This window comes from Vicia villosa, unplaced genomic scaffold (assembly GCF_029867415.1).
Source record: "Vicia villosa cultivar HV-30 ecotype Madison, WI unplaced genomic scaffold, Vvil1.0 ctg.000410F_1_1, whole genome shotgun sequence".
In the NCBI taxonomy this organism is placed as follows: Eukaryota; Viridiplantae; Streptophyta; class Magnoliopsida; order Fabales; family Fabaceae; genus Vicia; species Vicia villosa.
Genome location: NW_026705187.1, coordinates 491,164 through 506,896, shown reverse-complemented (window position 1 = coordinate 506,896; position 15,733 = coordinate 491,164). Strand labels below are relative to the sequence as shown.

Sequence of the window (15,733 nt, the reverse complement as noted above, 5' to 3'; positions counted from 1 at the left end):
TGAAAGTTCTATTACGCCCTCAAATAGTATGAAATGATACCTTCCTCGTTGAATTGGTGTGTACAATAATAGAAACTACTCTACTTTCACGTTCATTATTCCCAACTTCTAAATTGTTGTCTTATTATTACTCCTATTTTTTATAGTAATCTTCAAACAACTATTAAAACTGGTGATTAATCTCCCTTTGCTCTGAGTAACTGTTACTGACATCAAATTATCGAATTATCAAACTACCACTCATATTCTTTTTTTTTAATTATTGTATGATGAATCATTTATTCAATACTACTTTTATAACTGTTAAATTAATTTTTTTTTCTTTGAATTGTAGCGCTAATGTTATCAACCGAACTAAAAAATGAACACAATTTTTATATGATTGTATTCTAATAAGAAAGTCATAAAAACACAAATTTACACATGTTAAATTAAGAAAAAGTTAATTTTATAGTGATTTGTCTTCTATCTTCAATGCCCTTGAATTGTTGCGCTAATGTTATCAACCGAACTAAAAAATGAACAAAATTTTTATATGATTGTATTCAAATAAGAAAGTCATAAAAACACAAATTTACAGATGTTAAATTAAGAAAGTTAATTTTATAGTGATTTGCGTTCTAAAAAGGTCTTTATCATCTTCAATGCCCTTGCTGGTTGAGAGAACGCAGCAGAATGACTCGCTCTTTTGACATTATCAAATTTGAGGATGTCCACCCACCAACAATAAAAATAATTAGTTTGACGGAATAATATAGATAGTAAAATGAAAGTTAAAGAACTTATCTGAAATACAGATGATAAAACTAAAGATTATTTCATTTTAAATGGAATTCTATTTTACAATTGAACTTACATTTTTAAATAGAAAGGTTATTTCATAAATAGAATTCCAAACTAAAGTAAAGAAGTTAGCTTCAGATTGTCTGAGCAATGGTTCCTTGAGGGAAAAGAAGTAAGAAAAACTACCTGCAAGTTCATCATTCGCAAAGAGATGATCAGAGGTGTTGGTCGAATAAGAGAAACCAACACTAGCCGGAGAATCCAAGTATAGCATGTTCGCTTCTGAAATTCGTAGAAAATGGAAAATCAGCATAAAAAGAGGTTTTCAAAAATAAAATGCAGAATGAGTAAAAAAGAATGAAGTAAAATAGAAAATGGTTACCTCTATTCCAGCTGGTAAGGACCATGCTCAGCAAATGCTCCCTTCCCAACCGAAGAACATGCGGGGCCTTCAAAACACATGAAGCATATTAGCCAAAAACCAGAAAATTTATTTAATAATATACAGTAAATAATGTGATAAGAATGCATTTACCATAAATTAACCCTCCATTTAACCAGTTTGGATGCTGGTTGATCTTCGGCCTCTACAAAATAATAAAAAAAAATTATTTTCCTTGCTATGCATCTATTGTAACATAACAAGAGAGCAAAGAGTTCAAGCAGAGTAGATTTGTAAACTCAAATGATACGATATTACATACTTCAACACTTTCTTGTGGGTTTGAAAGAATCATGCTCAGTGAAATAATAATAAACTTCTCTTCAATGACTTTCATCTATGCTAATATAACTAGAGTACAAGCTAGTGGCTGCTCAGGCAAGTATCAAAGTGAAAATGAAAAACATCATGTATACAAATAGAGAGATGACTCAAAAGAGAGCAAAGGTTTGTAAACTCAAATAAATGATAGGATGCAGGAATAACAAGTCTCTCTCCCTATTTATACTAACTTAAGCCTTACTGATTACCGCGCTTGGTTTTATGAAAATGACATAAATAGCCCTTTAAATATTGATAAGAAATTAACTTAGTCAAGTAAATACTATATGTTACATTTTGTGTTTGATTTTTTTATTCAAGGGAATAATGAGACGTGAAGGTTGTGGAGTAGTACTAATTATTTGCTTTCCAGCTACTCATGTTTATGTTTGTAGTATGGTTGGTATATGGCAACATCAAACTACTTATGTTTCAAACTTTGAATTCCTATCCTTTATGCACTTTGGATTCCTTTCCTTTAGTTTCCTTCAACATTATGTTTTAAAGTTTGGATTCCTTTCCTTTAGCATAAATGATAAACGTGTTTCCTAATGCAAGAACTAGTTCAAAGAAAACAAACCCAGCATAGCCAACGTAAACATTTGAACATGAACAAAATTTGCAGATTTATCATGAATAAAAAACACAATAAACATTTGAATTTCTACAAAATTTGCAGAATCACCATGAATAAAAAATAGAGCATAGCCAACAAATTTGAAGACAATCATTATTTTAATTATGTCAGGCCAAACACTAATATATTTTATTTAATCACATAATGCATTTTAATTTACTTATTTAAAAATAGAAAAACGTGTTACTATATACTTTTATTTATCTTGACCAAAAGTAGCATTTTCAAATCTCTCTCCTAAACAATTCTTCCTACTTTTAAATTCACCCCAAACAGTAGTACGTAGTAGTTTTCAGTTAGAGAATTGTTGTACATATGCTTTTTTTATGCTTTGATTGAAACCTTGTCATTATTAATCAAGTAATATTTCACCAATTTGTGAAATTTTAATTAGTACACGCCTGGATTTAATTTTTCATACTTATTCAAAAATCTTTTAGAATATTGGAAAAAAATTCAAATAACTTTTTCATGATAAATTATAACTAAAAAAAGATAAATTTGATTGAAACTTAATCACTATTAATCCAATCCAAATATGTTTGCCAACTTATAACAATTAAGTTCGTATACCTCAATTTCATTTTCTATCTAAGTAAATATTATATTATGTCAAATAAATATATTTAATATGTATTTTATAAGATATACAATATGAAGTTTATTGTACTCCTGATAATTTTAAATAACTTTAAATAATTTTCTAACTCTTTCAAAAAAATATTGCAACTAGTAATTATTCTCCTAATAATTTCTAAAAAAATATATTTTAAATATTTTTATATCTATATATTTTAGTATTATCAAACTCATTGTCATACCTCAATTTTTGACCCTAAGATTCTCCAATCATTTGCATTCTTATCACTAATCAAGATCACAATCTTGAATTTGATTTTTAGCTTTGTGTTCATTTCATCTTAGAGGAATCACCAAGCACGCATATTTGTGCAACTTGTGTATACTTCCTTGTCATGTTATACTAACCAAAATACAAAAACATATCTCTTTCTTTCAAATTTTTTTGCATTGTAGGTGATTGAACCCAGGGGTGGCCCTGAGCACGGGCTCGCGGGGCGGGAGCCCAGGGCCCCATAATTTTAGGGGCACCAAAAAAAATTTTTTACCCCTATATATATTAAAAGAAATTTTTTTAATATAAAAATACTTGTTAGAATTTTATTTTTGAAAAATACTGACTATTAAAATTATAGGGACACTACAAAGTCAAAAGTAATAAAAGAATGTAATTTCCCGTAAATAAAATATAGAATAGAATAAAATTAATTAATTCTCTTAAAATAAAATCAATTAATATTATATATCTATAATTTTAGCGACTAAAGAGTTTAGTTGAGACACTGAAATTAAAATAATGATATAGATAATTTTTTATAATATTGATAATGTTATTTGATAGGTTAAAAATCTTCTAACCATGCCAATTTTGGATTCAAGCTGTATTAATAAATTTTGAAAAACTTTTATTAAATATTTTTTAGGGAAATTAAGTGAGATAAGTAATATATGCAACATATTAATTCAAACTGCTAACATATTTATACTGTATTTATACTATTTTTTTTAGTGTTACAACGTATTTATACTGTATTTTCTCATTCGACAAAACGTTGGAAAATTCTCAGAGACAATGTGAAAGGTTTAACTATTAAACCATTGTCACAAACACGTTGGGAAAGTCATGTGAATAGTGTATATGCAATTAAATCTCAAACTTCATATGTAAGAGAAGCACTACTTCAACTAGCTGAACAAGATAACGATCCCAAAATTATGAGTGAATTCGAATCTTTAGCAACTCATGAAATTGGAAACTTTGAATATTTAGTAGCTATGATTATTTAGTTTGAATTGTTAACGGCCGTTAATGAAATTAGCAAAAGCTTGTAAAAAAAGATGTGGCTATAAAACTAGTAAAAAGTTTGATCAAGTATTTGAAAAAATATAGAGAATTTGAATTTGTAAATGCTAAGGCTAGTGCTGAAAAGATTGGGAATGAAACGGAGATTGAAAGTGTTTTTATTCAAAAACGTAAAATTAGTAGAAAACAACACTATGATGAAAATTCATCTCAACCCACACAACTGAATCTTGAGTCTGCTGAAGAGTCTTTCCAGAATCACTATTTCTTATATATTGTAGATCAAACAATTGGCTCTCTTGAGTCTGCTGATAGAAGATTTTATCTAATTATTTCTTTTATTCTTATGTATTTATTATTAAAAAAATTTGGGGCACCACTTTTTTGATTCGCCCCGGGCACCCAAATTCAAAGGACCGGCCCTGATTGAACCAAGTGCTTTCATGCTCTTTCCTAAAACTAGGGTTTTGTGGATTGACCCTCAATCAGTTGATCATTCATAAAAGCGAAATGGCTTAGATTTTAAAAGAGATTTCCTCATCATCAAATGTCATGTTATAAATAGAGGATCATCCCCTATTCATTTCCCAAACTTTTGAGACCCAATTAATTACCCCTATTCAGATCCAACACTAACTCTAAACTTGAATTTTTGGTTTCTTCATTCCTCCCCTTGATTCACAAAATTCTCCATTCAGTTAGCTTCATTGAACTTCTCTGAAGCTACCCAGACTCTTAGAAGCAAGAATTATTCACTGAATCAATAGATTGAATTTCATTTTGAGAAGATTTTTCCCTTACTTCGTTCGGGTAGAAATCTTCATCAATCCAACTCAAATTTGTGTCTAATATACAACATTTGATTCACTGATACTCATTACACTATTCATTTTAATGTCTAGCTTCATTTGATGCATCTGTTTTCAAATCCCTATTAAATCTTCTTTTGTTGGTTTTTTCCAAAACAAGTGAGCAACACTTTGAATAAATGTTTCATGATGATGTGGTTGAGATCATCCAGTAGAGACAAACACAATGATACAACTTGCATTTGATTTGGTTACTCTTTGAAGGACCTTCATTTTCTACACAAAATCCTCTTTATGGCCATTAGATGTTGCCACGTCAATTAATGAGCCAAATCAAATGCATCATAAATTTTATGATTTCTTTTAATTTCTCAAATTTGTTTTAATTCCATTTAACTTCAAAAATTAAGATCTCCTTCATTTTTAATTCAATATTTATGAAAAAAATCATAAAAATACTATAAATCATTTATGATTTTATGACTATGTTCATATTTTTATTTTATCATATGAAATTTTAGTATTTTATCTCATTTTCTTTGAGTTTTATTGGTTTAAAAATTATTTTGAGTATTATAAAATTTTGGAAATGATCCTATGATAGTCCTTGACTTATGGCGATATTTGGTTTTGAATTTATTTGATGTTTAACTGTTTGATTTGGTTTTGCTTCTTATTTTCTATTTAAAAAATTGGTTATTATTTCTTTCTTAATATTTGGCTTGATGATCCATTTGGTGAAGGTGTTTACTGTGGAAATTGGTAAACAACCGTTGGTCCTCCCAAAGTCCTAAAACCAAGGGTCACTCGCAAGATCGACCAGTTGATCTTAAGACATGTGTTGGTATTTTGGTATTGTACAGGTTCTGTCAAAAATACCTACCCAAGAAACGGTTTTCTAAGGCCAAGGGAACAAGTACAATGGCTTTGCACACAATAGTTTAGGTTCAACCTACAAAATATTTTTTCTACCTCTAGACCATTAGAACTTCTTCATATAGATTTGTTTGGACGAGTAAAAATTGCTTCAATCAGCGGAAAAAAGTATGGATTAGTGATCATAGATGACTATAGCATATGGACATGGGTAAAGTTCTTAAGACACAAGGATGAGTCACGCATTGTGTTCTCAAACTTCTGCAACCAGGTTCAGAATGACAAAGTGCTTAGAATTGTTAAAGTCATAAGTGATCATGGTGGAGAGTTTGAAAATCATCGATTTGAAAAACTCTTCAATGAACACGGAATTTCTCATGATTTCTCTTGCCTTAGAACTCCTCAACAAAACGGAGTTGTAGAATGCAAGAACAGAACTCTATAAGAAATGGCCAGAACCATGATTAACAAGACCAACACGGCTAAACACTTATGGGAAGAAGAAGTTAACACAACGTGCTACATTCAGAATAGAATCTCTATAAGACCTATTTTGGACAAGACTCTTTGTGAATTATGGAAGAATAGAAATCCCAACATTTCTTATTTCCATCCATTTGGTTGTACCTGTTTTATACTAAACACTAAAGATCAATTGAACAAGTTTGATTCTAAGGCACAAAAATGTTTAATGTTAGGATATTCTGAACAATCAAAAGGCTACATGATATATAACACTGAAACACTTATTGTGAAAGAATCTATAAATATAAGTTTTGATGATAAGCTTGGCCCTCAAAAGTCAAAGCAGCGTGAATCTCTTGCAGATATAGAAGTTGAGATTGCAGGTACTGAAGGTAGAACCTCTGATAACGAAAGAACGAAAGTTCATGAAATTATAGAAGAAGATAGAATATCGCCTCCAAGGACTTCTGAAGAACCCACCCAAAAGAAACACTCCATAAGCATCTCAGCACATCCCGAGGACAAAATTCTGGGAAAGGTTGACGATTTAATCAGAACAAGATACTCATTTAGAAATACTGAAGAATCTCTCATGGGACTGTCATACCCCAATTTTTGACCCTAAGATCATACATCATTTGCATTTCAATCATCAATCAAGATCACAATCTTGAGGTATCATTTTTCCTTTGAGGGGAATCATCAAGCACTTTTAGCTTTTTATTTGTTATACTAACCCAAATACCAAAAACATTGCTTTGTTTCTTTGTAGGCTTTTGTTTTGTAGGTACCAAGCCAAGACATGCAATAAACAAGGCATTTTTCACATTTTTGACTGATGAAATCGATTTCCCTACTGGGTAAATCGATTTCCCTGCAGCAATCTTCACCAAAATCACATTCTGGACAGCATGAAATCGATTTCCCTCCTGGGTAAATCGATTTCCCTAGTGTATTTTGCGCCAAATTCTCTTCTGGAATAGAGTGAAATCGATTTCACTCCTGGGGAAATCGATTTCCTTAAGGCGAAATTCAAAAAAATATAAGGAGGGAAGCTTGACATCATTTTGGCACCTTTTTATTTGATCATTTTACCAATTTTCCACCTCATCAAAATTAACTCCTTCATTAAACCCACTTAAACCTCATTTTACCATTTCTTACCATTTAAACACCAATTAAACACAAGCTAATTACCAAATGCAAAAAGACCAAACTACCACTACTCTTGCTCTCATCCTATAAATAGAGCCCACTACTCTCTCATTTCTCAAGCTTGGAGAGCCAAAAAATTGCTTGCAAATTCATTTCTCACCCTTTCCAAAACCCTCACCCAAAGTTCATTTTCATAAGATTAGTGAGATTCACATTGAATCTTGATAATTTTGAACTAAGCCTCCTACATTTCACTCTTTTCTTTGTTTGATCATCTCCAAATTTGAAGGATCTACACACCTTGTGCTTGCTCTTGAAGCTACTCCAAAATCTTTGTTCAAGAAGTGGTAATTTGCTAGATCCATGATGTAGATCTTTATTGCTTGTGTTCAATGCATCTTTGATGCTATATTGATGATATTTGCTGGTTTTGTGATGAAAATTTCGTGCTCAAGTTGATGTGTGATCATAAGGTGTTTGTATATTTGTTCAAATCAAGTTTCATGCCTTTAAATGCTGTTTTTGCTGAAATTTACACTGAGGAAATCGATTTCCTTAAGGCTGAAATCGATTTCCTGCTGAACGTAACTTGTTTTTTTGAAAACTGCACTATGGAAATCGATTTCCCCCTGCATGAAATCGATTTCCAGCAGGCAGAACGTGGTTTTTTGCCTTTTTTGTGCTTGTTTTGGCTTCCTTCTTCCTACACTTCATTAATATCATTGGATCTAGGGTGTTGATAGGTTTGAAATGACCTAATCCACCAAAATGGATGAATGATATTAATGATAGTGTGAGTTGATTATCTTTTGTGTTTTCATTCTTATTTTCATCTTATTTTTCTTTTGATCCATGAAAGTCTTAATATCTTGAGAATTCTATGGATTCTTGATGAAGACTAGATCAATTTGTTTTCATTCTTATCTTTTCATCTTATTTCCTTTTGATCGATGAAAGTCTTAATATCTTGAGAATTCTATGGATTCTTGATAAAGACTAGATCAATTTGTTTTCATTCTTATCTTTTTTCATCTTATTTTCTCTTGATCGATGAAAGTCTTGATATCTTGAGAATTCTATGGATTCCTGATAAAGGCTAGATCATTTCTTCTTCTCCTTCTTATTTCTTTTGATTGATGATCTTGATACATGGAGAGTTCTCCTACATTTGTCCCGACTCGATAAAAGATCAAATATGGAAGAGAATTGTATGCGGCTGATTTATGACTTATGGAAATTTATCGTGTAGTCGCTATGATTTTATCAAGCTTCTGATAAGTTTTCGTTGACCTTAAATCCGAGTACATCCTTCACTCACCATCGATCTTCATTACTAACTTTGATAACATACTTGACAAGTTTCAAGATGGTTATCTTTAACATCTAACAACTAACTTTAATTTCCGCAATTTATTATATCGCTCTTTATATTTCTCGCTTTATCGTTTTATTTTATCATTTCATCATATTTACATTCCGTCATTTTCTCTTTGTCCATTTGGACGTTTATATTCCGCTATTTTCTCTTTGTCCACTTGGACATATGTTTATGCTTCCGCTATTTTTATTTTGTCCACTTGGACCATACTTTACTTTTATGCTAAAACACTAATAAACAACCAAAATCTAAAAAACACATAAGGTTCTCTTTGGACTATTGGTTACTATCCCTAGCATTTTGGAGATTTGGACTTATGGACTTAGCACCCCTGGACCCTTATGATATTGTTACTCTGCTGTTATTCTGTCTGTCTGGCATTGGATTGTTGTTTGTTTGTATGTGCAGGTATTTCCTTGAAAGCCCTTGATGGTTAATTCCAAGGCATTGAGATAAGGATTTTACCCGAAAACAGCCGTTACTCTGCCCGATTTTCGTCAGAATTTTCAATGTGCTTAATGCAAAATGGTGCTAAGATGATAAATTCATCTGGATCCCCAAGTGATAATGTGTTGGTTTAGTATTGATATTCCAAAGGAAAGGAAATCTACCTTGACTCACAATGTCAAGTATTGGCTTCTTATTTCGGTTAGACCGTTTCTTTCCTTAGCTTTTATTTTACGCAATAGGATAGCCTCTTCATCTCCTCCCCTTCTTTAATTTTCAAAATCTTCTCCCTTTTTCCAAAACATTCTTATGTTTGCAATCTTTTCAAAACTTTTTCTTTAAAATATCTTTTGCCCTTAGTGGCTTTTCTTCAAAAGTTTAGACACCGTTAATTGTCGAAACGAGTGGTTATACCCCACGATTTTGAAATTGATTGATAAAATGAGATCTTTTCCGCGTGAGAGAGCTAGTGGCATACTCGTTGATTTTATCCGAGTTGGAGCCCTTCTTTCATTTGCGATGCAAAGAACTTGTTCGTTCTCATGCTCAAGATCAATGGCTGAGTATTTCTCTCCGACGACAATAAAGTGTTTATTTGTTTTAAAAACCGTTTTCCCTTTAAGCGGAACTACATTAGCTCTGACTTCTCCATTGCACCAAGGAGGTATGTAGGCCCAAAGCTTAACGCTTTGCCGAGCTTATTTTAAAAATAAAACAAACCCTTTTTTAGCACACACGACACAGATTTTCAAAAAGGTTCCTGTGGAGTACCACAGATATGAGGGGTGCTTAAAACCTTCCCCTTGTATAAGCAACACCCGTACCTAAGATCTCTTCTTTTTGTTTTAAAAAAAACAAACTTTGGGTTTTTTCGTTCTTTTCCCTTTTTCTTTGGAAACAATAAAGCGCGGTGGCGACTTTCACTGAAATATTGATTCGAGTCATCCTATGGCTTTGATATCAGATTTTCCCCGCTACAGAAAAAATGGCGACTTCACTGGGGAACCAGTTTTAAGTGTGTTAAGCCTATTTTTGTTTATCTATGTGTTTTTATCCGTATATATTGTTGTGTGCTTTGTTTGTTTATCTTCTTTTTTTTCTTTTTGGTGCTGGATGGTTCCTCTATGATGAGATAAAGTTCTAACCCGAACTTTGGTGAGTAACTTGAGATAGGAGGTGGTAAGACCAATAGTCGCATGTCAGGAGAAATCCTTACCATGAGCGTCATATGGTGGAACCCCAATCAGTGGAGGCCTCATGGAAGGTAGTAGAGGTTGTTACGAATCATCGTGATAACGCTATTACTTTCAATAGTGAGTGTCCGTAGAAGCTGAATGGCCTAGAACCTTTTTAACCAATCTAAGCCTTTTTAGGATGTAGTGCAGAAACAAGATCAAGTACCAATTTGAGCTTGTTGTCATGCGATACTACGCTCAGACGAGGTCTTTTTAGGCATATTATTGGCGCCCATGAGCAATTGTGCGTGCCGGTAGTATCCGATAGAAGATTGAAAACTCTAGGAACCTTTGTAGAACCCGTTCGGCAGGTACAAAATTCCCTAGTACATACCTTTGTGGGTGGTTCTTAATCTTGACTCCATGCTCGTGACGTCAAACCTGTGAACTCTGTTTATGCGACCATGTGTGATCTTGATTGTGATCGATGCATAAACCATGCATCCATGCATTCATTTGATTTCCAAGGAACTCATAGGTCTTTCTTTGTAAACATCATAAGTTTCATCAAACTCAATGGATCTTGGGTGTCGATAGGGTGAAAACCTTAATCCACCAAAATGGATGATTGATCTTGATGATAACTTGATCAAAGCTTTGATCCGATTTAGGATTTATTTCCTTTTTGTTTTGATGTTTACAAATTAATAACTTGAATTCCTCGAAAATCAAATAAAAAAAACAAAAACAGCAATCGCATCATTTGCATACATACATCCAGGTTGTCCAGAAAACTTATCCTTGTCTGTCTCCATCTTCAGAGTTTGTCTGTCTACCGTCAAGCTGATTCCTCCACACAAGTACGGAACTAGAGCCAACGTCAGATTGAGAATGGAATACCAAGAGCAACACAATGCAGAGGTCAGAATGGAAATTGATGAGTTGAAATCAGGCATGATTAAGCTTACCGAGATGATGCAAGTGTTGATGGCTAGGACTGATCCCCCTCAAGAGGATTTCGGCCTGATCTTCATTGTGAATTTCATCAGGGTGGTGCTGGCCATGATTTAGAAGGCTGCTATGCTTTGAAGGCCTTAGTGCAAGAGTTGGTTAGATCAAAGATGCTATCTTTCAGGGATATGGGTCCTAATGTTGTCACTAATCCTTTGCCAGATCAAAGTGGCTGAAGACAAGTGAAAGCCAGATGGTCTCCTAAAGCCAAGTGTTTCAGACAGGATAGCTCATCCTTGTTGCTGATTAGTCACTAGGCCTTGTTTCTGTACTGTTTGTTTTCCTTTATTGTACTGTTTACTTTTAGACTTTGTTTGTTTCTGAATGGTGATTTTAATGAAATGAGCATTGCATATTTTGAATTCATTTTCATCTACATTGTTTATGTTCATGCTTTCTTTTACAAAACTTTTTCTTCCATTTGCTTTTTCTATCAAACTTGTGTTTTATGCAAAGATTGGAGGGAGGATGATGACAACGAAATACCCAAGTTGTTGAACTGTATGCTTTCGAATAAAACTTTGCTGATGATGTACAGGCATTGTTTCAATTCCCAAACACTGGAGAAATAAGGAAGTTAATCCCTTGTCAACCCCTCTGAGCCTTCGAAGTAGGAGTTTTTTTTCTGTATGAAAAACCCGCATTTTAAACCTGGGGCAGGGTAGTTCTCAGTTAATTTGGCTGTGCATTCTATTTTAAGAGAATCATTCAGTACACCTTTCCACAAAGGTTTCAATCACAAGCGCTCCTCCGCATACATCAAAGAAATGTTGGAGATGTCAATCAAAAGCCAAAGATGGTTCATCTTAATCATTAAGCAAGGCAGTCACTATCTTTCAAAAAAAATGTGTATCAAAAAATGTATACAAAGAAAAGCCTGCTAAGTCAAAACCAAAAACGACTTAGGCAAAAATTAAGGCATCCCGCTGACTGTAAGTACAAAAATAAACAGTTCAGGCAGAAGTTAGGGATATATAAAAAGAAAAGATGAAAAAAGAGAAGTCAATAAATTCCTCAAGCAACACAATTTTGTGACTACCAAAAGGAAGAAGTGACTGCCATCTCAAAAGTTCTCTTTGCTTGTGAACTATCATCATTATCAAAGGTGCAATTCCAGAAGTCTCTTGGAACCTGAATGCATAAGTTGAATTAACTGAGTTTTAGGACTGGAGATAATCACGAAGATGGGGTGGGTACAATCAAATTTTGAGCCTTATATCCTTTGTTTCTGAAACCGTGAACCTGGCCACGTTACAACCTATGAAAGACCTAATTGAGGCAAGGTTTGTTTAAAAGCATACTACAACAAGGTTGCGTAAGCTGACTCCCATGAGATTTTCCAATCTTTTGTTTTGATACTATATCTTTGCTTTTTAATGTCTTAACCTTTATGTTTTGACCTGTGATTCCATTTGCTTTACATATATAACATCTTTCCAAAAATGATTTTGATTTCAAAAATATGCTTTGAGCATTGCATTAAAATTACCATTCTTGAATGAACATTTTATTTGCAAGTAAGCACTCATCTTTCAGGAAGTTCAAACAGTCGAGAAACTTGATCAGTGATCCTATCAGGGGCACGTTACTTCAAGATCCTGTTGTTCAGATGTTCAGTCAAGATTTTCAAGACTTATACTGGGGCAAGCCATCCCAACATGCATTTCAAGAATTGAAGCCATGATCAGTTCATCCCCAGTACATTTCAACTGAAGCCATGATCAGTTAGCTTGCAATAATTAGTCAATCAGGGGCAATAGTCTTCAGCAATCCCCAAGCAGTTTTATCAGCCTTTCTCATAGGATCATCGTTTTGATACAGTTACCGGTGTAATAGAAGTGTGTTTTCTTCCCAAGCAGAGTTGGCAGAGTTCTCGTGTTGAGGAATCAGAGTTTTAATCTTGCCTCACAAAAGAGTCTCCCTCAGTTGTCACAAACAATTGCATTACATTGATCATATATCATGCATAGAAAAATTCAACATCATGCAATGAAACAAAATTCATGCTCATTTACATTTTCCGAGGTCCTGTTGTTATCAACATTTTACCTTGAGATCTAAGTCCAACTTACTTGGCACATACCAAAGTAGATGTTCGTCTGCCTGTTTCTATTTCCGTCCAATGCTACTCTTGGATGTGTAAACTTTTTTCTCTGTCCAATGCTACTCTTGGACATGTCGTTTCTCACTTTTTATCCAAAGCCACTATTGGATGTCACAATCCCCATTAACATGTTTCTCACCTCCTTCAAAGCTACTATTGAATGACGTTCATGTCTTTGAGCTGGAATAACATTCTTTTTGTCCAATGCCACTATTGGATGTTTATTGAGTTTGTTTTCCATCCATTGCCACTCCTGGATGGCTACTCAGGTTTTTCAAACAAGATTCCTTTGTGTATTCAAAGCCACTATTGAATCTCCCTGGTTTCTTTTCGTCCAAAGCTACTATTGGATGACCCCAATATCTTCGAGCTTGGTTAACTTTCCTTTCGTCCAAAGCCACTCGTGGATGTTCTCAGGTTGTTTTCCTTTCCATCCAATGCCACTCTTGGATGACTACTCAATTTTCCGAATTGGTTTTCATTTTGTTCAAAGCTACTGTTGAACGTCTCTGATGTATTTCCGGGTTCAGGTTTCCATTTTGCATTCAAAGCCACTATTGAATCTCTTTGGCTTCCATTTTTGTCTAAAGCTACTATTGGATTGTTCCCGATGTTTTCCAGAGATTGGATTCCTTTTGTTCAAAGCCACTGTTGAACGTCTCTGCCGTATCTTCGGGTTTGTAGGTCTCCTTTTGCATTCAAAGCCACTGTTGAATCTTGTTGGTCTCGTTCCATCCAAAACAACTATTGGATGTCTCCGATGTTTCCTCAGAGTTTGGACCCTTTTTTCAGATTCATTCAATGCCACTCTTGAATGTCTCTGATGGTTGGTGTCGTCTAATGCCACTCTTAGACGTTTCTACCCAATATGTTTGTGTTCCAGAGTTCATTCAATGCCACTTTTGAATATCCCTGTTGATTTTCGTCGTCTAATGCCACTCTTAGACGTTCTTACTACACTTCTAACTTGGGTTTTATCCCTCCCTTTCCAAGTATTGCTGGATATTTCTTGTCACCCTGACGGATAACCAGTAGTATCTTGTTTCCCCAGCCGCTCCTTTCATTCGAGTCTATCGCTCATTCCTTTTGTTCCCCCAGTGGCATTATACTCCCCTCTATTCCATAATCATACTTGATACATCCATTAGCATCGCATTATACCTTAGGTTCAAAAATTGTGTGTTTTATATTTAAGTCTCTTCAATTACGTCGAGCTGAGGATTTTAACCCTCACATCTCCGGATAGAAGAAACTTAAATAGGGGCATCTGTCATACCCCAATTTTTGACCCTAAGATCATACATCATTTGCATTTCAATCATCAATCAAGATCACAATCTTGAGGTATCATTTTTCCTTTGAGGGGAATCATCAACCACTTTTAGCTTTTTATTTGTTATACTAACCCAAATACCAAAAACATTGCTTTGTTTCTTTGTAGGCTTTTGTTTTGTAGGTACCAAGCCAAGACATGCAATAAACAAGGCATTTTTCACATTTTTGACTGATGAAATCGATTTCCCTACTGGGTAAATCGATTTCCCTGCAGCAATCTTCACCAAAATCACATTCTGGACAGCATGAAATCGATTTCCCTCCTGGGTAAATCGATTTCCCTAGTGTATTTTGCGCCAAATTCTCTTCTGGAATAGAGTGAAATCGATTTCACTCCTGGGGAAATCGATTTCCTTAAGGCGAAATTCAAAAAAATATAAGGAGGGAAGCTTGACATCATTTTGGCACCTTTTTATTTGATCATTTTACCAATTTTCCACCTCATCAAAATTAACCCCTTCATTAAACCCACTTAAACCTCATTTTACCATTTCTTACCATTTAAACACCAATTAAACACAAGCTAATTACCAAATGCAAAAAGACCAAACTACCACTACTCTTGCTCTCATCCTATAAATAGAGCCCACTACTCTCTCATTTCTAAAGCTTGGAGAGCCAAAAAATTGCTTGCAAATTCATTTCTCACCCTTTCCAAAACCCTCACCCAAAGTTCATTTTCATAAGATTAGTGAGATTCACATTGAATCTTGCTAATTTAGAACTAAGCCTCCTACATTTCACTCTTTTCTTTGTTTGATCATCTCCAAATTTGAAGGATCTACACACCTTGTGCTTGCTCTTGAAGCTACTCCAAAATCTTTGTTCAAGAAGTGGTAATTTGCTAGATCCATGATGTAGATCTTTATTGCTTGTGTTCAATGCATCTTTGATGCTATATTGATGATATTTG

The 15,733-nt window shown here is 33.9% G+C and overlaps 1 long non-coding RNA gene across 2 annotated transcripts; it reads right to left on the bottom strand.

Moving 5' to 3' along the window:
• Positions 1-355: 355 nt before the first annotated feature.
• Positions 356-1,719, bottom strand: LOC131627891 (uncharacterized). 2 transcript variants are annotated; one of them, XR_009291613.1, is made up of 5 exons: positions 1,488-1,719; positions 1,319-1,370; positions 1,166-1,232; positions 970-1,065; positions 356-685 (listed from the first exon to the last, which is right to left on the bottom strand). It is a non-coding gene; the product is annotated as an uncharacterized LOC131627891 (long non-coding RNA). The 2 variants fall into 2 exon arrangements; XR_009291612.1 differs by having other exon boundaries at positions 356-1,065; positions 1,488-1,711.
• Between the last annotated feature and the right edge of the window lie 14,014 nt (positions 1,720-15,733).